The following is a 25,315-nucleotide window of genomic DNA, read 5'->3' as shown; positions in this document are numbered from 1 at the left end:
CAGATTTTCCAAGTGTCCCACAACTAATAACTGGGAAACTTGGGGAGTTTTTTCTCTACTTTATTTGATTTTTTATTGAAGTACAGTTGACTTACAATGTTGTGTTACTTTCTGGTGTACAACAAAGTGATTCAGTTATACATATATATGTATATACATTCTTTTTCATATTCTTTTCCATTATAATTTATTACAAGATATTGAATATAATTCCCTATGCTACACAGTAGGACCTTGTTGTTTATCTATCTTATGTATAGTAGTTTGTATCTGCTAATCCCAAACTCCTAATTTATCCTTCTCCTACCTCCTTTCGCCTTTGGTAACCATAAGTTTGTTTTCTATGTCTGTGACTCTGTTTCTGTTTTGTAAGTAATTTCATTTGTATCATATTTTAGAGTCCACATATAAGTGATATCATATGATATTTGTTTCTCTCTGTCTGATTTACTTCATTTAGGTTGATAGTCTCTAGGTCCATCCATGTTGCTGCAAATGGCATTATTTCATTCTTTTTTATGGCTGAGTAGTATTCCATTGTATATATGTACACTTCTTGTTTATCCATTCATCTGTCAGTGGACATTTAGGTTGCTTTCGTGTCTTGGCTATTGTGAATAGTGCTGCTATGAACATTGGGGTGCATGTGTCTTTTTGTATGAGTCTTCTCTGGATATATGCCCAGGAGTGGGATTGCTGGATCATATGGTAACTCTTATTTTCAGTTTTTTAAGGAACCTCCATACTGTTTCCCATAGTGGCTACACCAATTTATATTCCTACCAACAGTGTAGGAGGGGTCCCTTTTCTCTACATCTGTCCAGCATTTATTATTTATAGACTTTGTAATGATGACCATTCTGACCAGACTGAGGTGATACCTCGTTGTAGTTTTGATTTGCATTTCTCTAATAATTAGTGATGTTGAGCATCTTTTCATGGCCATCTGTATGTCTTCTTTGGAGAAGTGTCTATTTGGTCTTCTGCCCATTTTTTGATTGGGTGTTTCTTTTGTTAATTGAGTTGTATAAGCTATTTGTATATTTTGGAAATTAAGCCCTTGTTGGTCACATCGTTTGCAAATATTTTCTCCCAGTCTGTAGGTTGTCTTTCTGTTTTGTTTATGGTTTCCCTCGCTGTGCAAAAGTTTATAAGTTTAATTTGGTCCTATTTGTTTATTTTCACTTTTATTTCTATTACCTTGGGAGAATGACCTAAGAAAACATTGCTATGATTTATGTCAGAGAATAAAACTTGGTTTTGAACTCATGTTTATATGTCTTCAAAGCCTTTCTCTTAACCATCATGCAGCTTCCTCTCTCAAGCAAGTAAAGAAGTGTACCAATATCATTTAGAAAGAATTTCAGCAATAAATGTAGAAGTATGCTCTCTAAATTTTTAACCCTCATAAATAAAAAAGTTAGTTAACAAAAATGGTCTATTAGCCAAGAATTTCACTAATAGAAGTTAATAGTACATATTAAATAACTCATCTTTGGTAATTTTATTTCCATTAGTGAATTTACTGGAAAAAACTCCACTTGCATTGATTCTCTAGATCTTAACAAGATAAATAAAATTTCTCCAGGAGATGCTAACAGGAAGAGTTTAAGTTTATAAGAAATATGTGTTAGAGATAGAATATCACAAAGTAAATAATTTAGAAATTAATAACATGATTTTAATGCACTCAGTGTGTTCATAGGGAAGTTCAACTTCTTTCTGTGAAAAGGAACAGTTTACTGCTCCAAGCTAATAAAATGAAAAATTTATTTTTATCTGAAACCATGCTATTTACTCTGTTTTTCTTTTTTATTGGGCTGAACCGTATGATTCAGGGATTAGATAGAAGTTGAAGCTGAGAAAACAATAGAATGATCTACTTGATATTTGCTCATAAATTCTTGCAGGGGGGCAGTAATTTATTTTAAAAAACTGTGGACATAATGGTACATTTTCTTTTTGTCCTTTTCCATCCTGTCATAAGCTGGTATCTTAATACTTGTCATAAAGAAAAACATCGAGTAAACCTATAGACCTGCTTTTTATTTTTGAAACATATAAAGAGTGCTTATTGTAAGTTGTGCAAAAGTGGTCTATTAAATTAAAGGTTTGAGAATAGATCATGGAAATGAGAAAGGATGCTTCCCACACTCGTGAGCACATAGAGCATTAAGAATAATACCAACAAAATTCCAGAACAAGTAGCCAAAGTTGGATTCCCCTCATCCGTTCCTATGGAATTCTTAGCTCCTTGATTATGGGTTCAGTGATTGGCTTTTCCTAAATGATCAGCTTCTGGGTTAAAAAGAGTTACAGAAGTCCAACCCTGTGTTGCACCAGTTGTCCAGGTGATGTCAACTGGGAAGCTTGAACCCATATTCTGATAATTGAAATGTCAGTAGTTAAGAGTATCTGGTACTTTACATCACCGTTCTGAGTCTGTTCCTTGTTAAAGACAAATTTCAAGCCTTTAATTTATAGCAGAACCTTCAGGCACACATGAGCAAAAAGCAGAAACTACCTGCTGGAGTGGACAGATTTGAATGGCTGTGGTTAATGATCACAGTAACTGATATAATATAGAAGACAGGAGAGTAAAAAACATAACAGTCTCATAAGGATTTGATTGTGTTCCTCCTGAAAGGAAGAACAACAGTAATGATATTGACAAATACTATCCCTGAGATATATCTATGTTAACAATATTTTATTATATAAAATTAACGTATAGCAAGCTGTTTTTCTCTTTTGATATGACTACTCTTCCCGTGCAGCTCTTACAACGAATTATTTTGTTTTTCATTTTTTTTAACATCTTTATTGGAGTATAATTGCTTTACAATGGTGTGTTAGTTTCTGCTTTATAACAAAGTGTATCAGTTATACATATGTTCCCATATCTCTTCCCTCTTGCATCTCCCTCCCTCCCACCCTCTCTATCCCACCCCTCTAGGTGGTCAGAAAACACCAAGCTGATCTCCCTGGGCTATGCAGCTGCTTCCCACTAGCTATCAATTTTACGTTTGGTACTGTATATATGTCCATGCCACTCTCTCACTTTGTCACAGCTTACCCTTCCCCCTCCCCATGTCCTCAAGTCCATTCTCTAGTAGGTCTCTGTCGTTATTCGGTCTTACCCCTAGGTTCTTAATAACCTTTTTTTTTTTCTTAGATTCCATATATATGTGTTAGCATATGGTATTTGTCTTTCTCTTTCTGACTTACTTCACTCTGTATGACAGACTCTAGGTCCACCCACCTCACTACAAATAACTCAATTTCGTTTCTTTTTATGGCTGAGTAATATTCCATTGTATATATGTGCCACATCTTCTTTATTCATTCATCCAATGATGGACACTTAGGTTGCTTCTGTATCCTGGCTATTGTAAATAGAGCTGCAATGAACATTTTGGTACATGACTCTTTTAGAATTTCGGTTTTCTCAGGGTATATGCCCAGTAGTGGGATTGTGGGGTCGTATGGTAATTCTATTTTTAGGGAACCTCCATACTGTTCTCCATAGTGGCTGTATCAATTTACATTCCCACCAACAGTGCAAGAGGGTTCCCTTTTCTCCACACCCTCTCCAGCATTTATTGTTTGAAGATTTTTTGATGATGGCCATTCTGACTGGTGTGAGATAATATCTCATTGTAGTTTTGACTTGCATTTCTGTAATGATTAATGATGTTGAGCATCCTTTCATGTGTTTGTTGGCAACCTGTATATCTTCTTTGGAGAAATGTCTATTTAGGTCTTCTGCCCATTTTTGGATTGGGTTGTTTATTTTTTTGTTATTGAGCTGCATGAGCTGTTTGTAAATTTTGGAGATTAATCCTTTGTCAGTTGCTTCATTTGCAAATATTTTCTCCCATTCTGAGGGTTGTCTTTTCGTCTTGTTTATGGCTTCCTTTGCTGTGCAAAAGCTTTGAAGTTTCATTAGGTCCCATTTGTTTATTTTTGTTTTTATTTCCATTTCTCCAGGAGGTGGGTCAAAAAGGATCTTGCTGTGATTTATGTCACAGAGTGTTCTGCCTATGTTTTCCTCTAAGAGTTTGATAGTGTCTGGCCTTACATTTAGGTCTTTAATCCATTTTGAGTTTATTTTTGTGTATGGTGTTAGAAAGTGTTCTAATTTCATACTTTTACATGTAGCTGTCCAGATTTCCCAGCACCAATTATTGAAAAGGCTGTCTTTTCTACACTGTGTATTCTTGCCTCCTTTATCAAAGATAAGGTGACCATATGTGCGTGGGTTTATCTATGGGCTTTCTCTCCTGTTCCATTGACCTATATTTCTCTTTTTGTGCCAGTACCATACTGTCTTAACTACTGTAGCTTTGTAGTATAATATTGAAGTCAGGGAGCCTGATTCCTCCAGCTCCATTTTTTAATCTCAAGATTGCTTTGGCTATTTGGGGTCTTTTGTGTTTCCATACAAATTGTGAAATTTTCTGTTCTAGTTCTGTGAAAAATGCCACTGGTAGTTTGGTAGGGATTGCATTTAATCTGTAGATTGCTTTGGGTAGTATAGTCATTTTCACAATGTTGATTCTTCCAATCCAAGAACATGGTATATCTCTCCATCTATTGGTATCATCTTTAATTTCTTTCATCAGTGTCTTATAATATTCTGTATACAGGTCTTTTGTCTCCTTAGGTAGGTTTATTCCTAGATTTTTATTCTTTTTGTTGCAATGGTAAGTGGCAGTGCTTGCTTAATTTCAGTTTCAGATTTTTCCTCATTAGTGTATAGGAATGCAAGAGATTTCTGTGCAATAATTTTGTATCCTGCTACTTTACCAAATTCATTGATTAGCTCTGGTAGTTTTCTGGTAGCATCTTTAGGATTCTCTATGTATAGTATCATGTCATCTGCAAACAGTGACAGCTTTACTTCTTTTCCAATTTGGATTCCTTTGATTTCTTTTCTTCTCTGATTTCTGTGGCTAAAACGTCCAAAACTATGTTGAATAATAGAGGTGAGAGTGGGCAACCTTGTCTTGTTCCTGATCTTAGTGGAAATGGTTTCAGTTTTTCACCATTGAGGATGATGTTGGCTGTGGGTTTGTCATATATGGCCTTTATTACGTTGAGGAAAGTTCCCTCTATGACTATTTTCTGCAGGGTTTTTACCATAAATGGGTGTTGATTTTGTCAAAAGCTTTCTCTGCATCTATTGAGATGATCATATGGTTTCTCCCCCTCAGTTTGTTAATATGGTGTATTACTTTGATTGATTTGCGTATATTGAAGAAACCTTGCATTCCTGGAATAATCCCCACTTGATCATTGTGTATGATCCTTTTAATGTGCTGTTGGATTCTGTTTGCTAGTATTTTGTTGAGGATTTTTGTATCTATGTTCATCAGTGATATTGGCCTGTAGTTTTCTTTCTTTGTGACATCTTCTTCTGGTTTTGGTATCAGGGTGATGGTGGCCTCGTAGAATGAGTTTGGGAGTGTTCCTCCGCCTGCTATATTTTGGAAGAGTTTGAGAAGGATAGGTGTTAGCTCTTCTCTAAATGTTTGATAGAATTCGCCTGTGAAGCCATCTGGTCCTGGGCTTTTGTTTGTTGGAAGATTTTTAATCACACTTTCAATTTCAGTGCTTGTGATTGGTCTGTTCATATTTTATACTTCTTCCTGGTTCAGTCTCGGCAGGTTGTGCATTTCTAAGAATTTGTCCAATTCTTCCAGGTTGTCCATTTTATTGGCATAGAGTTGCTTGTAGTAATCTCTCATGATCCTTTGTATTTCTGCAGTGTCAGTTGTTATTTCTCCTTTTTCATTTCTGATTCTATTGATTTGAGTCTTCTCCCTTTTTTTCTTGATGAGTCTGACTAATGGTTTATCAATTTCGTTTATCTTCTCAAAGAACCAGCTTTTAGATTTATTGGTCTTTGCTGTCGTTACCTTCATTTCTTTTTCATTTATTTCTGATCTGATCTTTATGATTTCTTTCCTTCTGCTAACTTTGGGGTTTTTATGTTTTTCTTTCTCTAATTGCTTTAGGTGCAAGGTTAGGTTGTTCATTTGAGATGTTTCCTGTTTCTAAAGGTAGGATTGTATTGCTATAACCTTCCCTCTTAGAACTGCTTTTGCTGCATCCCATAGGTTTTGGGTCATTGTGTTTTCATTGTCATTTGTTTCTAGGTATTTTTTGATTTCCTCTTTGATTTCTTCAGTGATCTCTTGGTTATTAAGTAGTGTATTGTTTAGCCTCCATGTGTTTGTATTTTTCACAGATCTTTCCCTGTAATTGATAGCTAATCTCATAGCGTTGTGTTCAGAAAAGATACTTGATACGATTTCAATTTTCTTAAATTTACCAAGGCTTGATTTGTGACCCAAGATATGACCTATCCTGAAGAATGTTCCATGAGCACTTGAGAAAAATGTGTATTCTGTTGTTTTTGGGTGGAATGTCCTATAAATATCAATTAAGTCCATCTTGTTTAATGTATCATTTAAAGCCTGTGTTTCCTTATTTATTTTCATTTTGGATGATCTGTCCATTGGTGAAAGTGGGGTGTTAAAGTCCCCTACTATGATTGTGTTACTGTCAATTTCCCCTTTTATAGATGTTAGTATTTGCCTTACGTATTGAGGTACTCCTATGTTGGGTGCATAAATATTTACAATTGTTATATCTTCTTATTGGATCGATCCCTTGATCATTATGTAGTGTCCTTCTTTATCTCTTGTAATAGTCTTTATGTTAAAGTCTATTTTGTCTGATAGGAGAATTGCTACTCCAGGGTTCTTTTGATCTCCATTTGCATGTAATATATTTTTCCATCCCCTCACTTTCAGTCTGTATGTGTCCCTAGGTCTGAAGTGGGTCTCTTGTAGACAGCATGAATACAGGTTTTGTTTTTGTATCCGTTCAGCCAATCTTTGTCTTTTGGTGGGGGCATTTAATCCATTTACATTTAAGGTAATTATCAGTATGTATGTTCCTATTCCCATTTTCTTAATTGCTTTGGGTTTGTTATTGTAGGTCTTTTCCTTGTCTTGTGTTTCCTGCCTAGAGAAGTTCCTTTAGCATTTGTTGTAAAGCTGGTTTGGTGGTGCTGAACTCTCTCAGCTTTTGCTTGTCTGTAAAGGTTTTAATTTCTCCATCGAATCTGAATGAGATCCTTGCTGGGTAGAGTAATCTTGGTTGTAGGTTTTTCTCCTTCATCACTTTAAATATGTCCTGCCACTCCCTTCTGGCTTGCAGAGTTTCTGCTGAAAGATCAGCTGTTAACCTTATGGGGATTCCCTTGTGTGTTCAACCAATTGTTTTTGAACCAAATAATAGATATAGAACCTACTAAGCAAGGCTAATTATTTCCAGCATCCTTCTTTTTATAAGGTGAAAGAACAAATTTTTGTGATTGCCCAAGAGCCATCTGAGAAGCCTCAGAGATAGTTTAGGTGTAAAAAAAAAACTTGAAAAAAGTTATTTTGGGGTTAATCTAGGGTCTAATATTGGAAAAGCAGAATCCAGTGTTGTTAGTGGGAATTTGGTCACTTGATTGAAAGGTGCCTGGGAACAAAGAATGGTGTTAGCTTGGCTGCTTATTCATCAAGGTGGCAATACAATATTTTTAAGGGAACATACGAGAAGGGAAAAAAATTATAATGAACCCTAGCATTTTTAAAAAAGAGAAACTTTTTTTTTTAATAATCAAGGATATGATAAAGTAAGCAAAAAGCATAGAAAGTTATTCTGATGGTATATAGAAGGTTAGAAAGGAAAATAACCCTTTGCTACCATTGATAAAGAGTAGACTGAATTCTCTAAGACCATCTTGGCATTTTAACAAAAAAATTCTAATATAATATTTTCCAGTATTCATGAGTTCTTTCTTTATGAATAAACCCATCAAAATTGAGGTTTTGCCAAATTTTTAACATATTTCAGTGCTTCCTTCAGTCTTATTATTTGCAGTAGTTATAAACAAAGGCAAATGAATTTTACAAAATTTCTACAGTTTTCTGTATGCCTTCAAATTATTTCTTCATAATTTTTTACATAATCTTCATAATCTTTTACATTCTAGGAAAGCTGGATACTTTACTTGAGAGCAAAACCACTCTTTTTCCTTTATAAGCAAAACATATCTCATTACGTTGCATAGACAACCTGTTTCTTTACTACTACTTCGAATATAGTGTTAATCACCTATATTAATTATGACTTTTAAGTAAAATAACTTCTGTTTCTCAGAAAGAACTGAGAGGTAAGTAATAAAGAAATATCAGTCACATGCTAGCATTTTAGCAGACTAGCAAAGTTCACGAGGACAGATGGTATGACCCCCTGCAGCCAGAAATATCTATTTTACACCTTCTTAAAGTGGCAACTGTGAACACATTCATTAATACAACCCAGAGGTTAAAGCACTCCACAAATATAAGAATAGGAAGCAAAAATAAAAATACATGGATTAACATCATGCTTGAGACCAATGGCTCAGTGTTCTATTGTACTTAGAAATATCCAAGTATTCGGGACTTCCCTGGCAGTCCAGTGGATAAGACTTCACCTTCCAATGCAGGGGTGTGATTCCATCCCTGATCGGGGAGCTAAGATCCCACATGTCTCGTGGCCAAAAACCAAATCATAAAACAGATGCCATTCAATAAAGACTTTAAAAAAATTGTCTTTGTTTAAAAATAAAAAAGAAATACCCAATTATTCAATGATTACCTGTTAATTAACTCAGTGTAATGTTTATCCAGGGTCTTAATGTGAACTAAGCTTTTGCAAATTAGATTTAAATTGAAATAGTACGGCAGAAGGGGAGAGGCAGCATGTGGAAAGGAGGGCCTCTGGAGTGTGGAGTTCCGGAGTTTGGAGGACCTGCATGGCTGGAGGGGGCCTCAGTGGGCAGAGGATCAGGCCTGGAAGCTCATCAGGTTCCTGGAGGTCCAAGTGAGCAGGGGAAACCTGTCCACACTCTCAGAGGGAATTTTTAAGTATTATTTTATGTGCTTTCTGAAGACTGGATTGAGAAAGAGACCGAAAAGGATCAGAAAGTTTCATGGCTGAGTTTTTTGAAATTGAAATATAATTTACTTATTGTGAAATGGACAGATCTTAAAACCCTACCAACATACAGAAAAGGACCATCACCTCAGAAGGTTCCCTTGCGCCTCTGCCAATGCATCCTCAGCACAAAGGGAGCTAAGAGAAATAGTACAGCTACTTGAGGTCGAATCCATTCATCTTATTTGGTGGGTTTACCATTATAATTTTAGACTGAGAAGATTCTCCTCACTCCAGAATTTTCGTATAACCACTGTCAACATTTTGGTGTACACAGATCAACTGTCAAACACTTGCTGGATTCAATCAGTGGGCTGAAAAGTCCATTACAGGAGTCATGCTGCATGCTCAGCATGAAACAGGAATGAATTGGATGGACTTGGGAGATTTAGCCGTGTGGCTGACAGGGTCTTGGTGCTCCAGCCAGGTGTCAGGCCTGTGCATCTGATGTGGGAGAGCCAAGTTCAGGACAGTGGTCCATCAGAGACCTCCCAGCTCCACGTAATAACATATGGTGAAACGTCTCCCAGAGATCTCCGTCTCAATGCCAAGACCCAGCCCCACTCAATGACCAGAAAGCTACACTGCTGGAAACCCTATGCCAAACAACTAGCAAGACAGGAACACAACCCCACCCATTAGCAGAGAGGCTGCCTAAAATCATAATAAGGTCACAGACACCCCTAAACACACCACCGGATGTGGTCCTGCCTACCAGAAAGACAAGATTCATCCTCAACCACCAGAGCACAGGCACCAGTCTCCTCCACCAGGAAGCCTACACAACCCACTCAATCAAGCTTAGCCACTGGGGGAAGACACCAAAAACGATGGGAACTACAAACCTGCAGCCTGTGAAAAGGAGACCCCAAATACAGTAAGTTAAGCAAAATGAGAAGACAAAGAAACACACAGCAGATTAAGGTGCAAGGCAAAAACCCACCAGACCAAACAAATGAGGAGGAAATAGGCAGTCTATCTGAAAAAGAATTCAGAGTACTGATAGCAAAGGTGATCCAAAAACTTGGAAATAGAATGGAGACAATACAAGAATCGTTTAAAAAGGACCTAGAAGAACTAAAGAGCAAACAAACAATGATGAACAACAGAATAAATGAAATTTAAAATTCTCTAGAAGGAATCAATAGCAGAATAACTGAGGCAGAGGAATGGATAAGTGACCTGGAAGATAAAATAGTGGAAATAACTACTGCAGAGCAGAATAAAGAAAAAAGAATGAAAAGAATTGAGGACACTCTCAGAGACCTCTGGGACAACATTAAATGCACCAACATTCGAATTATAGAGGTCCCAGAAGAAGAAAAGAAAAAGAAACAGGCTGAGAAAATATTTGAAGAGATTATAGTTGAAAACTTCCCTAATATGGGAAAGGAAAGAGTCAATCAAGTCCAGCAAGTGCACAGAGTCCCATACAGGATAAATCCAGGGAGAAACACGCCAAGACACATGTTAATCAAACTATCAAGAATTAAATACAAAGAAAAAATATTAAAAGCAGCAAGGGAAAAACAACAAATAACATACAAGGGAATCCCCATAAGATTAACAGCTGATCTTTCAGCAGAAACTCTGCAAGCCAGAAGGGAGTGGCAGGACATACTTAAAGTGATGAAAGGGAAAAACCTACAACCAAGATTACTCTACCCAGCAAGGATCTCATTCAGATTCGACAGAGAAATTAAAACCTTTACAGAAAAGCAAAAGCTAAGAGAATTCAGCACCACCAAACGAGCTTTACAACAAACGCTAAAGGAACTTTTCTAGGCAGGGAACACAAGAGAAGGAAAAGACTTACAATAACAAACCCAAAACAATTAAGAAAATGGTAATAGGAACATACATATCAATAACTACCTTAAATGTAAATTGATTAGATGCTCCAACCAAAAGACATAGACTGGCTGTATGGGTCCACAAACAAGACCCATATATATACTGTCTACAAGACACCCACTTCAGACCCAGGGACACCTACAGACTGAAAGTGAGGGGATGGAAAAATATATTCCATGCAAATGGAAATCAAAAGAAAGCTGGAGTAGCAATTCTCATATCAGACAACATAGCCTTTAAAATAAAGAGACAAAGAAGGACACTACATAATGATCAAAGGATTAATCCAAGAAGATATAACAATTGTAAATTGTAAATATTTATGCACCCAATAAATAACATAGGAGCACCTCAATATATAAGGCAAATGCTAATAGCCATAAAAGAGGAAATCGACAGTAACACAATCATAGTGAGGGACTTTAACACACCACTTTCACCAATGGACAGGTCATCCAAAATGAAACTAAATACGGAAACACAACCTTTAAATGATACATTAAGCAAGATGGACTTAATCGATATTTGTAGGACATTCCATCCAAAAACAACAGAATACTTTGTCTTCTCAAGTGCTCATGGAATATTCTCCAGGAGAGATCATATCCTGGGTCACAAATAAAGCCTTGTTAAATTCAAGAAAATTGAAATCATATCAAGTATCTTTTCCGACCACAACGCTATGAGATTAGATATCACTTACAGGAAAAATCCTGTAAAAAATACAAACACATGGAGGCCAAACCATGCACTTCTAAATAACGAAGAGATCACTGAAGAAATCAAAGAAGAAATCAAAAAATACCTAGAAACAAATGACAATGAAAACACGACAACCCAAAACCTATGGGTGCAGCCAAAGAAGTTCTAAGAGGGAAGTTTATAGCAATACAATCCTACCTTAAGAAACAAGAAACATCTCTAATAAGCAACCTAACCTTACACTTAAAACAGTTAGAGAAAGATGAACAAAAGACTTCCAAAGTTAGCAGAAGGAAAGAAATCATAAAGGTCAGATAAGAAATAAATGAAAAAGAAATGAAGGAAACAATACCAAAGATCAGTAAAACTAAAAGCTGATTCTTTGAGAAGATAAACGAAATTGATAAACCATTAGCCAGACTCATCAAGAAAAGAAGGGAGAAGACTCAAATCAACAGAATTAGAAATGAAAAAGGAGAAGTAACAACTGACACTGCAGAAATACAAGGAACATGAGAGATTACTGCAAGCAACTATATGCCAATAAAATGGACAACATGGAAGAAATGGACAAATTCTTAGAAGAGCACAACCTTCTGAGACTGAACCAGGAAGAAATAGAAAATATAAACAGACCAGTCACAAGCACTGAAATTGAAACTGTGATTAAAAATCTAGCACCAAGCAAAAGCCCAGCACCAGATGACTTCACAGGCGAGTTCTGTCAAACATTTAGAGAAGAGCTAACACCTATCCTCAAACTCTTCCAAAATAGAGCAGGCGGAGGAACACTCCCAAACTCATTCTAGGAGGCCACCATCACCTTGATACCAAAACCAGACAAAGATGTCACAAAAAAAGAAAACTACAGGCCACTACCTCTGATGAACATAGATGCAGAAATCCTCAACGAAATACCAACAAGCAGAATCCAACAGCTCATTAAAAGGATCATACACCATGATCAAATGAGATTTATCCCAGGAATGCAAGGATTCTTCAATATGTGCAAATAAATCAACGTCATAAACCGTATTAACAAACTGAAGGAGAATAACTGTATGATCATCTCAATAGATGCAGAAAAAGCTTTTGATAAAACTCAACACCCGTTTATGATAAAAAACCCTCGAGAAAGTAGGCATAGAGGGAACTTACCTCAACATAATAAATGCCATTTATGACAAACCCACAGCCAACATCATTCTCAATGGTGAAAAACTGAAAGCATTTCCACTAAGATCAGGAACAAGACAAGGTTGTCCACTCTCACCACAGTTATTCAACATAGTTTTGGAAGTTTTAGCCACAGCAGTCAGAGAGGGAAAAGAAATAAAGGAATCCAAAAGGAAAAGAAGTAAAGCTGTCACTGTTCGTAGATGACATAATACCATACATAGGGAATCCTAAAGATGCTACCAGAAAACTACTAGAGCTAATCAATGAATTTGGTAAAGTAGCAGGATATAAAATTAATGCACAGAAATCTCTTGCATTCCTATATACTCATGATGAAAAATGTGAAAGCGAAATTAAGGAAACACTCCCATTTACCATTGCAACAAAAAGAATAAAATACCTAGGAATAAACCTACCTAAGGAGACAAAAGACCTGTATGCAGAAAACTATAAGACACTGATGAAAGAAATTAAAGACGGTAGAAGCAGATGGAGAGATGTACCATGTTCTTGGATTGGAAGCATCAAAATTATGGAAATGACTCCATTACCCAAAGCAATCTACAGATTCAGTGCAATCCCTATCAAACTACCAATGGCATTTTTCACAGAACTAGAACAAAAAAATTCACAATTTGTATGGAAACACAAAAGATCCCGAATAGCCAGTGCAATCTTGAGAAAGAAAAACAGAGCTGGAGGAATCCGGCTCCTGGACTTTAGATTATACTGCAAAGCTACAGTAATCAAGACAGTGTGATACTGGCACAAAAGCAGAAATAGAGATCAATGGAACAGGATTGAAAGCCCAGAGATAAACCCACGCACATATGGTCACCTTATTTTTGATAAAGAAGGCAACAATATACAATGGAGAAAAGACAGCCTCTTCAATAAGTAGTGCTGGGAAAACTGGACAGCTGCATGTAAAAGAATGAAATTAGAACACTCCCTAACACCACACACAAAAATAAACTCAAAATGGATTAAAGACCTAAATGTAAGGCCAGACACTATCAAACTCTTAGAGGAAACATAGGCAGAACACTCTATGACATAAATCACAGCAAGATCCTTTTTGACCCACCTCCTGGAGAAATGGAAATAAAAACAAAAATAAGCAAATGGGACCTAATGAAAATTAAAAGCTTTTGCACAGCAAAGGAAGCCATAAACAAGATGAAATGACAACCCTCAGAATGGGAGAAAATATTTGCAAATGAAGCAACTGACAAAGGATTAATCTCCAAAATTTACAAACAGCTCATGCAGCTCAATATCAAAAAAACAAACAACCCAATCCAAAAATGGGCAGAAGACCTAAATAGACATTTCTCCAAAGAAGATATACAGGTTCCCAGCAAACACATGAAAGGATGCTCAACATCACTAATCATTAGAGAAATGCAAATCAAAACTACAATGAGGTATCACCTCACACTGGTCAGAATGGCCATCATCCAAAAATCTACAAACAATAAATGCTGCAGAGGGTGTGGAGAAAAGGGAACCCTCTTGCACTGTTGGTGGGAAAGTAAATTGATACAGCCACTATGGAGTTTCATTAAAAAGCTAAAAATGGAACTGCCATATGACCCAGCCATCCCACTACTGGGCATATACCCTGAGAAAACCATAATTCAAAAAGAGTCATATACCACAGTGTTCATTGCAGCTCTGTTTACAATAGCCAGGACATGGAAGCAACTTGGGTGTCCATCGACAGATGAATGGATAGCGAAGTTGTGGCACATGTATACAATGGAATATTACTCAGCTATAAAAAGAAACGAAATTGAGTTATTTGTAATGAGGTGGATGGACCTAGAGTCTGTCATACAGAGTGAAGTAAGTCAGAAAGGGAAAAACAAATGCCGTATGCTAACACATATATATGGTATCTAAAAAAAAAAAAATGGTTCTGAAGAACCTAGGGGCAGGACAGGAATAAAGACCCAGATGTAGAGAATGGACTTGAGGATAGGTGGAGGGGGAAGGGTAAGCTGGAATGAAGCGAGTGAGTGGCATGGACATATATACACCATCAAATGTAAAATAGATAGCTAGTGGGAAGCAGCCGCATAGAACAGGGCAATCAGCTCTGTGCTTTGTGTCCACCTAGAGGGGTGAAATAGGGAGGGTGGGAGGGAGACACAAGAGGGAGAAGATATGGGGATATATAGATTCATATAGCTGATTTGCTTTGTTATAAAGCAGAAACTAACACACCAATTAAAAGCAATTATACTCTGAAAAAGACGTTTAAAAAAATAAATTGAAGTAGTACAAAACGTAATTTCTCGTCATAAGGTATTTTTTAGAATTACAATTCAATTTAGCCAAACACATAGTTTTCTAGTTTTCATCATCATAGATCTTCTATGGGAATAATGGTAATATCTGATCAGTAAATCAGTTTTAGAAGGTTAGAAAGTTTATATTAATTCATCTCTTTGTTGATATCTATCAATACAAAATAGATTGCTGGAATTTTAATTGGGATTGTGTTGAATATATAGATGAGTTGAAAAAGAATTGATGTCTTATAACAGTATTGAGTCTTCTAATCTATTATCATAGACTATATCTCCATTTATTTAAATCTTTAATTTCTTTTATCAGAGTTTTGTAGTTTTCTGCATGTAGATCCTGTACATATTTTGTTAGATTTATACCTAAATATTTCATTTTTGGTGCTATTGTAAATTGTATTGTGTTTTTGTTTCAATCTCCAGTTTTCATTGCTGGTATATTGGAAAGCATTTGCTCTTTGCATATTAATCTTGGAATATGTAACCTTGCTATGAGTGATTATTTGTTCAGGATTTTTTTGTTTGATTCTCTGGGATTTGTGCATAAAAAATCATGTCATCTACAAATAAAGAGTTTTATTTCTTCCTTCCTCTCTGACTGTCCCAGTCTGCATACCTGTTATTTTCTTCCATGGTCTTATCACACAGGCCAGGGTTTCCACCATGATATTACATGGAAGTGGTGAGGGGGATATCCTTGCCTTCTTCTCTGTCCTATGGAGAACATGCCAGTCCTTCACCATTAAGCTCTCCTCCTTTCTTTATGTAGGACCACATTGTTGACCTATAACTTTTTCCTTTTCCCTGAAGAAATTCTTTTTTTTTTTTTAACTGGAGTATAATTGCTTTACAATGTTGTGTTAGTTCCTGCTGTACACCTAAGTGAATCAGCTCTATGCATCCCCTATATCTCCTCCCTCTTAGACCTCCCTCCCACCACCACCCTCATCCCACCCATCTAGGTCATCACAGAGCGCCACGCTGAGCTCCCCGTGCTATACAACAGCTTCCCACTAGCTATCTGCCTTACACATGGTAGTGTATATATGCCAATCCTAATCTCCCAAGCCATCCCACCCTCCCCTTCCCCCGCTGTGTCCCCACGTCCATTCTCTACGTCTGTGTCTCTATTCCCTGGAGAAATTCTTTTAACATTTCTTGCAGGGCAGGTTGGCTGGTGATGAATTCCCTCAGTTTTTGTTTGTCTGAGAAAATCATTTTATCTCCTTTACTTTTGAGGGATAATTTTGGTGCATGTAGAATTCACCAGATTTGGTGCATGAAGGTTTTTCTTCAACACTAAATATTTCAATCCACTCTCTTCCTGCTTGCATGAAGAGAATTCTGCTGTAATTCTTATCCTTGTTCACCTTTAGGTAAGAGTTTTTTCTCCTCTGATTTCTTTCAAGACTTTGGTTTTCTGCAGTTTGAATATGATATGCCTAGGTATGGAATTTTGATCACTGCTTGATGCTTTTTGAGCTTCCTGCATATGTGGCTTGGTGTCTGTCATTAATTTAGAAAATTCTTAGTCACTATTACATCAAATATTTTTTCTGTTTTGTTCTCTCTTTTCCTCTGTTATTCCAATTATGCATTTGTTACATATTTTGATATTGTCCCACAGATCTTGGATGCTTTATTCTGTTTGTTTGTTTTTTTTTCGTTCTTTTCGTTTGCATCTCAGTCTCGTGAGTTCCACTGAACTATCTTTAAGCTCACTGATTCTTTCCTTGGCTGCATCCAGTCTATAGATGAGCCCATCAAAAGCATTCTTTGTTTTTGTTACACTATTTTTTTATTTCTAGTACTTCCTTTTGATTCTTCCTTAAAGTTTTCATCTCTCTGTCTACGTTATGCATCTCTTCTTAAGTGCTGTATATTTTTCTATTAGAGTCATTAATATATTCAGCACAGTAATTTTTAATCCCCTGTCTTATAATTAATTCCACAATCAGTGTAATATTGGAGTCTGCTTCTGAGGCTTGCTTCGTCTGTTCAGAATGTTTTTCCCATTGAATATTAAGACTGTTTTGTACAGTTTTGGTTATATAGTTATCTTTACAGTTCTGAACTACAGTGCAAAGTGAGGACTGCCTCTGTGTATGTGTGTGTGTGTGTGTGTGTGTGTGTTCTGATCAAGTAATGAAGTACTTAGCACAGGAAGTTTTCCCTTTGCTTTGATGTACCAAATAACATAAAGCCATCTGAGCATATATCTTTAAATTAGTTGTTATCTTTCAGCTTCCCTTTGACTAAGTTGTGCGGGTTTCTTTCCTCAGTCTGATTGCTGTTGAGCTAGAATTCCTATTGTGAAATTTTCTCTCTTAACAGACCTTTGCTACTATTGTATTTTGAAGAACTTGGGAAATAGCAGAAATTCCCTAAACATTTTGAAATTGAACTTCACGTGTTTTCCCGATTTTTCTAGAAGTGTGTTGTAATTGTCTGGACTTTTTCTTAATGATAGTAATAATTGCAATAATAGCACCTAACATTTACTGAACATCTGGTATGTGTCAGTTTCTTTGCAGAGCACTTCCTATATATTATGAGAGAATATAATGCTTTTCTCCTACTCAACAAATAACTTAAAATTTGAATGCAGCTGGAAGAAAAATGTCTTTTACACATCTATATTGTTGGTGTGAATTATATCTTAGACTTTTTCTCAACAGAGGCAAGGGGCTAACAGAGTGTGGGGAAGGATCTTTTTAAGATCTGGGCACTTTCCGCTCACTGCATGGGACCTAGTGGCTCCAATAGCCTGCGACTTGCCCTCCAGAAAAGAGCTTCACGTGCTGGCCACCAAAAGCAGCAAGAGGATCTAAAATTTGTTTTCACATTCTACTGAGGAACAACATGCTTGGTAACTTGCTTGTATGATAGAAAAACTTAAGCATGGCCCTGGTTTAGAAAGGAACCAACCTACTGCCTGGAGATACTGGCAATGAATGATAATTATACTCTCCAAATCCTTCCATAGAAAACTCAATGAGCTGTATTTACTTCTTTTCAGCATTATAAAAATTATGTATCCTTTTATGTGCAGAGACAGTTCCTTGAGGATGAAGAGTTATGCATGCTCATTAGCAGAAGAATATGTACCACAGCAGGTACTGCATGCTCAACCCAAGACTTACAACCCTCTTGTCTGCATGAGTGGCAAGCATAACTTCTGCGTTGTGGTGGTGAATGAGAGGATGAAGAGATAATGATGATAATGAAAGAGGATCATTTAAATGTTCTCGCTCCATACTTTGGTTAAATATTCAGATACATTTCAAATTAGCCATGCTTCTTCAAAAGTTAGAATCCAAGTGTGATTAAAGCAGTACATTCTTGCTTAATTTTCTGTGTTTTGAAATGGAAAATACCTTTGGAATTCTGTCTTAGCATTGGCAAATCACTTTGCCCTGGCCATGAACCTTGATTATTAGTTTTACATCTTTTAGTGCAAAAAGACTTTGCTCTCGTTGGTCTTTCTAGACTGACTTTCCCTGACTCTGTTGTCAAGTATATTAGCATAATCTTTGCCTAAAGATTTCTACTTGGTCAACTGTTTCCTGTGGTCCTTTTCAGTGTAGAAGAATGAACGAATGGGACAGAAGCAGTCACTTTGATGTTGGAATCTTCATAATTATTCTTTTCATGAATTCAGGTCCTTTGTGTCATTTACTCTTATGATCAATGTATGTATTGTGTGAAGACCTGATTCATGGGAATTATCATGAAAACTGGTTCATTGGTTATATATACATTAAAAGAGCTCAAGTGAACAGAAAATAATTTGTGAAGAACAAATAATTTAAGGAAAGCAGTGAAGGCTCAGAGTTATGTCATTAAGAAACCTAGTCAGCCAAAAGAAATGGTGAACTCTTACATACATTATTTAAAAGAAATAAGAGGTATGAGAATTTAGGCTCCAAAATTGAGTAAAATAAATTACAAGAGACTTTGTAACAGCATATTTTCTTAGATCAGTGTCCTTAGAAGCAGAACTCCTGTGCAGGAACTCCCAGGGGAAACCTTAAGGGAAAGGGAAAACCAGACAGGGAGGGGAGGAAACCGAGGAAAGAGGCTGATCTCAGACAGGATCTCCCAGAGGGTGGGCTTCAGCCTAGTCCTACAGAAGGTCTCTGGAATATGAATTATATGTGTTGAAGGTTCATAACCCATCATCCCCTAATCACTGGTTGACAGTCACAGGGTGTGTAAGAAGGTCACAGACCCACAGGTCCTTCCCACTTTTTTTTTTTTTTTTTTTTTGTGGTACGCGGGCCTCTCACTGCCGTGGCCTCTCCCGCCGCGGAGCACAGGCTCGGGACGCACAGGCTCAGCGGCCATGGCTCACGGGCCCAGCCGCTCCGCGGCACGTAGGATCCTCCCGGACCGGGGCACGAACCCGCGTCCCCCGCATCGGCAGGCGGACTCCCAACCACTGCGCCACCAGGGAAGCCCCTTCCCACTTTTCACACCTGCAGTAAAGTGTTCCCGGCAGCCTCAGAGCTGTCCTCTGAAGAGCTGCAGGCCTGGCCATCAGAAACACCAGATTAAAATTCAGAAGGTGGGGTCCATGCAGAAATAGTAAAAAGGAATAAGAAGGGGTTCAACAGTGTCAACACTTAGATGATCCTAAGTTACAAAAGTGTAAAAATTCAAGGATGTTATTTCAAATCTGGATAATTTCTCAGATTGAGGAAAAAATCAAATTGGCTGTACTAGGAATCTTTGTTTGTTTCTTTGTTCGTAATCATGTAATAATCAAATGAAACCTGCCATTTATTGAGCTCCTACTGTAAATCAGGAACTGTACCTGCCACTGTAAGTTCATTTAAGTCTTTGATCCTCAGGGCAGTGAATATGGGTATTATTTCCCCCATTTCAAAGAGAGCAGAAACTCTCCAGATGCAGTGGTGTGCCAAAAACGATGTTTGAATGAGTAAAATGAATGGATACACTGCATTGAATCAAACACAGGCTGGCCGTATACTTTTATTCCATTTATCTCATTAAAATACAGCTAGTAAGTGAGTGGCTCGCTCAAGACACAAGTATACGTCTGTCTGACTCTAAAGCCGTAGGTGTTTTCATCTGTTCCTATGTACAGACAGTCTGTGTTTTACGATGGTTCAACCTATGATTTTTTGACTTGACAATGGTGCGAAAGTGATAACACATTCCGTAGAAACTCTACTTGAATTTTGAATTTTGACGTTTTCCTGGGCTAGCGATATGTGATAGGATCCTCTCTCCTGATGCTGGACAGCAGTAGCAAGCTGCAGGCTCCAGCCAGCCCCACAGTCACGGGGGTAAACAACAGATACACTTATAGCCATTCTGTACCCGGACCACCATTCTGTTTTTCACTTTCAGTACAGTATTCAGTGAATTACATGAGATATTCAACATTTTATTACAAAATTGGCTTTATGTTAGAGGATTTTGCCCAACTGTAGGCTAATGTTAGTGTTCTGAGCACGTTTAAGGTGGGCTCAGCTAAGCTGTGATGACTGGTGGGTTAGATGTAAAAAATGCATTCTTATGATATTTTCAGTTTATGATGGGTTTATCAGAACATAATCCCATCGTAAATCAAGGAAGTTCTGTAAGAAAGATCTGCCTTTCCCAAAGAAAATTGTTTTTAAATACCCTTAATCTCTATTTCCCAAACAATAATGATAACTCCCTGCATTCGTACAGCACCGCAAAGTTTACACAGCCTTCCACTTCCTCAGCCCGTTTTATCTTCACCACCACCCTCCTTACAAACCAGGCAGCTGGTGTTCAGAGAAGTTAGGTAACTTACTCAAGGTCACAGAGCCAGGAAACAGTAAGGCTCGAGCCAAAGTCAGCTCTCCTGACTCCAAGGCCAGTGCTCTTTCCAAAATCAGAAGTTGATTTACGTACATTTTTTTAGACTGTGAGCTTCCTCGTGGTATTCCAAGCATTTTACAGAGCTTGTGTCATTATAGGGTCCGTGAATACATATTTTCTAAGCTGGTTTCTATGAAATTGCATTCAAATGCAGGACCTTCTGATCCCCCCAAATACATATTCAGTCTCCATAGTTTCTAAGATACATGGAATGTTATGGGGTTGATCTTTGGTTCATTTTACATCACTTCTGAAACAACTTTGCTAATTGACAAGTGAAAAAGTTAAGGAATAAGAGAAACCATGGAGGTTTTTGGTTTTTCCTTTTCTTCTAAAGATCAGAGGACTGAAAGAAGGTTTCTTATCCTACATGTTTGTTCCATAAAAGGGATCTGTTTTTTCTTTAGTTTCATCTCAAGAAGACAACACCTTAATTAAACTCCGGTGGGCCAGTTTAATTAAAAAATGTCAGTCAGATCGTCACAAGGGGACCAGATATCCATGAAACGTACCGTCTGTTTCCTTCATGATTGCTCGGACCACTTTGACCCGGCACCCACCAGGACAGCATGCAGTGGTGGTGAGCAGAGCTTGTGGGTTCCTGTTGCTGTAGGCAGAGGGGGCCCTTGGTGGGCCAGTGAGCGAAGGAGAGACGCCGGTAGACCATCAGGACCCAGGGTTGAACACTGAGAGGTTTTCCAGTCTGTCGCTGTACTGAACTAAGGGATTCATGGTTTTCTATTCTCATCACCAAGAAGATACCTAAGAAGTTAGTCACTCTTCCATCCCTGCCCCACTTCCCTACCTTTCCTGCTCGCTCCCTGCTTTCCTTTCTCTGACCTGTGGGCCCTGAGCCTTCAGTTTTGTGTATACATGTCTGACAGCCACTTAGTAACTGCTCCAGCCTGAACCCAGACAGCCCTGTGAGCAAGGAGGCCACCTCCCTAAACCCCAGGGCCAGAGTGTGGTGAGGGGTTTCAGAATCACAAGGTGTTGAGGGTCTCCTGAGGTCATTCTCTCCTCTGAGTGTTTTAAATACATGATTTCATTTAATGCCCACTTGATCTTTACCTCACTTTGCATAGAAGTGGAAAATGGAGGCTTGGAGTAATTCAGTAATTTCTCCCAAATTATAGAGCAAGCAGAAGGAGAAGCTACGAATTGACCAGCAAAGCTATACATGACCTGAAAAGCTTCCAGCTACATTTGTTTCTCAGCCATCTCTTCTTTATTCATGAAAGTGGCTTTAATCTGATTATATACATATTACATGCTTATTTTTAAAATCCGATATATTGGAGTAATATGCTGTTTTCATTGAGGACCTTTTAAAAAATAATTCTTGTTATCAGCCAACTCTCCACCCCCATCTCCCACTTGTGCCCCCCCTCCTCCAGCACCCTTGCATACTCTATATAACAACCGGTGATGCAGGCTTTCAAACCTTGCTCCAAGAGCATATAATCAGAGGAAACCTGCGGGTGTGCACGGAAGCATGAATAGGGAGTTTGCTAGTGTTAGTTATTTTTAAAGTGTGTTCTCTGCATCTTTTCATTCAAGAGTACATCATGGAAAATTTTCCTGGCCCACTGGTATGACTCTAACACGTTCTTTTAAAGGTGTGTACTATTCCATAGGATGGATGATCTATAGTTTTCCTCCTTTTTTCAGTCTTTTTTTTTTAATAAGTTGTTTACATTTAACCTAGCATACCGAACTCTTTTCTTTTTTTTTTTTTAACATATTTATTGGAGTATAATTGCTTTACAATGGTGTGTTAGTTTCTGGTTTATAACAAAGTGAATCTGTTATACATATACATACGTTCCCATATCTCTTCCCTCTTGCGTCTCACTGCCTCTCACCCTCCCTATCCCACCCCTCTAGGTGGTCACAAAGCACTGAGCTGATCTCCCTGTGCTATGCAGCTGCTTCCCACTAGCTATCTATTTTATGTTTGGTAGTGTATATATGTCCATGCCACTCTCTCACTCTGTCACAGCTTACCTTCCCCCTCCCCATATCCTCAAGTCCATTCTCTAGTAGGTCTGTGTCTTTATTCCCGTCTTACCCCTAGGTTCTTCATGACCTTTTTTTTCCCCTTAGATTCCATATATATGTGTAGCATACAGTATTTGTTTTTCTCTTTCTGACTTACTTCACTCTGTATGACAGACTCTAGGTCCATCCACCTCACTACAAATAACTCAATTTTGTTTCTTTTTATGGCTGAGTAATATTCCATTGTATATATGTGCCGCATCTTCTTTATCCATTCATCCGATGATGGACACGTAGGTTTCTTCCATGTCCTGGCTATTGTAAATAGAGCTGCAATGAACATTTTGGTACATGACTCTTTCTGAATTATGGTTTTCTCAGGGTATATGCCCAGTAGTGGGATGGCTGGGTCCTATGGTAGTTCTATTTTTAGTTTTTTAAGGAACATCCATACTGTTCTCCATAGTGGCTGTACCAATTCACATTCCCACCAGCAGTGCCAGAGTGTTCCCTTTTCTCCACACCCTCTCCAGCATTTATTGTTTCTAGATTTTTTTTCAGTCTTTTTTTTCTTTTTTTCCCCGAAGAAACAATTCTGCACTAAATATCTTTGATTACATATGATTTCATATTGATGCTTTTATTTCTCTGGAATAGATTTTCCTAGAGGTGAGGCTTTTTAGGTTGAAGAGTTTATGCCTCTTTAAATTTTAATCGATATCTCCAGATTGCCTAAGCAGTTTCTAGGACATGTGAATATGCCTTTTATCAAAAACCCATCAGACGTACATAAGAATAGACACACGTATTCCCAACTATAATTTGACTATCTCAAACCCTGACTATCCCTTTTCAAATGTGTTATAAACATCTCAGCCCTGGATTCGGTACAGGCCAGAATCCGCAGGATCAAATTGAAAACAAATCTCCAGAGATAGTATGTTTACTTATGTATACCTCTACTGAATTTCTGGGTTACTTAAAACTCACAAAAGTTCTACAAAGCTTACTTATTGGGCATTTGGATAGCAAATTGTTGCGTAGAAGATCAATTTGGGCATTTGTTTATAGAAACACCCCCTATGATGTATCATTATAGGATCATAGGAATTGAGAGCTGGAACTGTTAAATTAATGATTCCTTCACATACTGTATAGAATCTTCAAGAATGATGTCTTGATGGGATGTGCCTTTGGCACATGCTAAGATGTTATCTCATTTAGTGCTTTGCTGAAAGCTTATTTCTAATATGTTTTTCAAAATGTTCAAATTTTTAAAAAGATCAAGACATTTATTTAAAGTTACTTTAAAGACCACTGATTCAGGGCTAATGATTATATAGTTTATTAATCAAATGTATTTAGCAGGGAAAAAACCCAGCTACAGTTCACTTACAATTGGGGTTTTACTCTATTTTAACGTTATTTTAATGAGCTGCAGATTTGAATGTGGCCTTTGTTCATCTGTTGCTTCCGCTCAATTGCAGTTTCACCCTAAGATGACACAAGACAGATTGATCAGGCTTCCAGTCATTGTGGGGCTTAAATGAAGTGAACAGGGCCTTATGTTTCTAAACCAAATGAGAGGATTAAGGCAAAAAGAAAAAGAAGGCAAAAAAAAAATTTTAAGTTACCCTCCCCCTGCCCCAAACAGTCTATACATTCTTTAAATTATCTGTTTGCTGTTCTTAAATTTGCTACTGTGGTATCCCTGTTTTCCTAGGAGAGCATCAGAAGATGACATCATAAAAAGGGAAACTGAGAACATCCCAGACAAATATTAGCATGTGTAAGGGGAAAGGTGCTGTCTCATCTCATTTTTGACACACAACAATTTCAGTGCAAAAGTAAGAGCATTTAAATGACATTAGATCTTCCTTAGTAGATAATGTTCTTATGTCCAAAATTTTAAAGCTATTTATCATCTAATAACTTGTTAAATATTGTTCCTCATTTACATACTTTATTTAAATGAAAATAAAATTCCTTTGAGTTAGCAGTGATTTTTTGTGGTTAAGATTTTCAACACTGGTAAGTTTGTGGAGAACTTCTCTGATGGGCCATGTAAAGTCTGGCACATACTGGACCAGTTTTGGCTGTTCTTGTTTTCTGTTTGCAACGATGGTCTAGAGAGGCTGTAGCTTCTAGCATGCAGTTTTCCATTGTATTTATACACTAGCTATGCTGCTTGAAATGACAAAAGAACTTCACATCCAGAAAACAGAACTTAACAGAGTGGACTTCTTAAAGCTGTGGGAAGCTATGTGGCAGCTTTGACCAACCTCATTCAACAAGAAATTAATCATAGTTTCTGAACTTTCATGACTCAACCTTCTGATAACAAG

The 25,315-nt window shown here is 37.5% G+C and overlaps 1 protein-coding gene across 1 annotated transcript in view; it reads left to right on the top strand.

Moving 5' to 3' along the window:
* Positions 1-25,315, top strand: part of CYP7B1 (cytochrome P450 family 7 subfamily B member 1) — a 180,857-nt gene that overhangs the window by 44,188 nt on the left and 111,354 nt on the right. The window lies entirely within an intron of this gene.

Source organism: Leucopleurus acutus (assembly GCF_964270905.1).
Source record: "Leucopleurus acutus genome assembly, chromosome: 17".
Lineage (NCBI taxonomy): Eukaryota > Metazoa > Chordata > Mammalia > Artiodactyla > Delphinidae > Leucopleurus > Leucopleurus acutus.
Note: the sequence above shows the minus strand (reverse complement) of the source record. Positions and strands in the feature narration are given on the sequence as shown.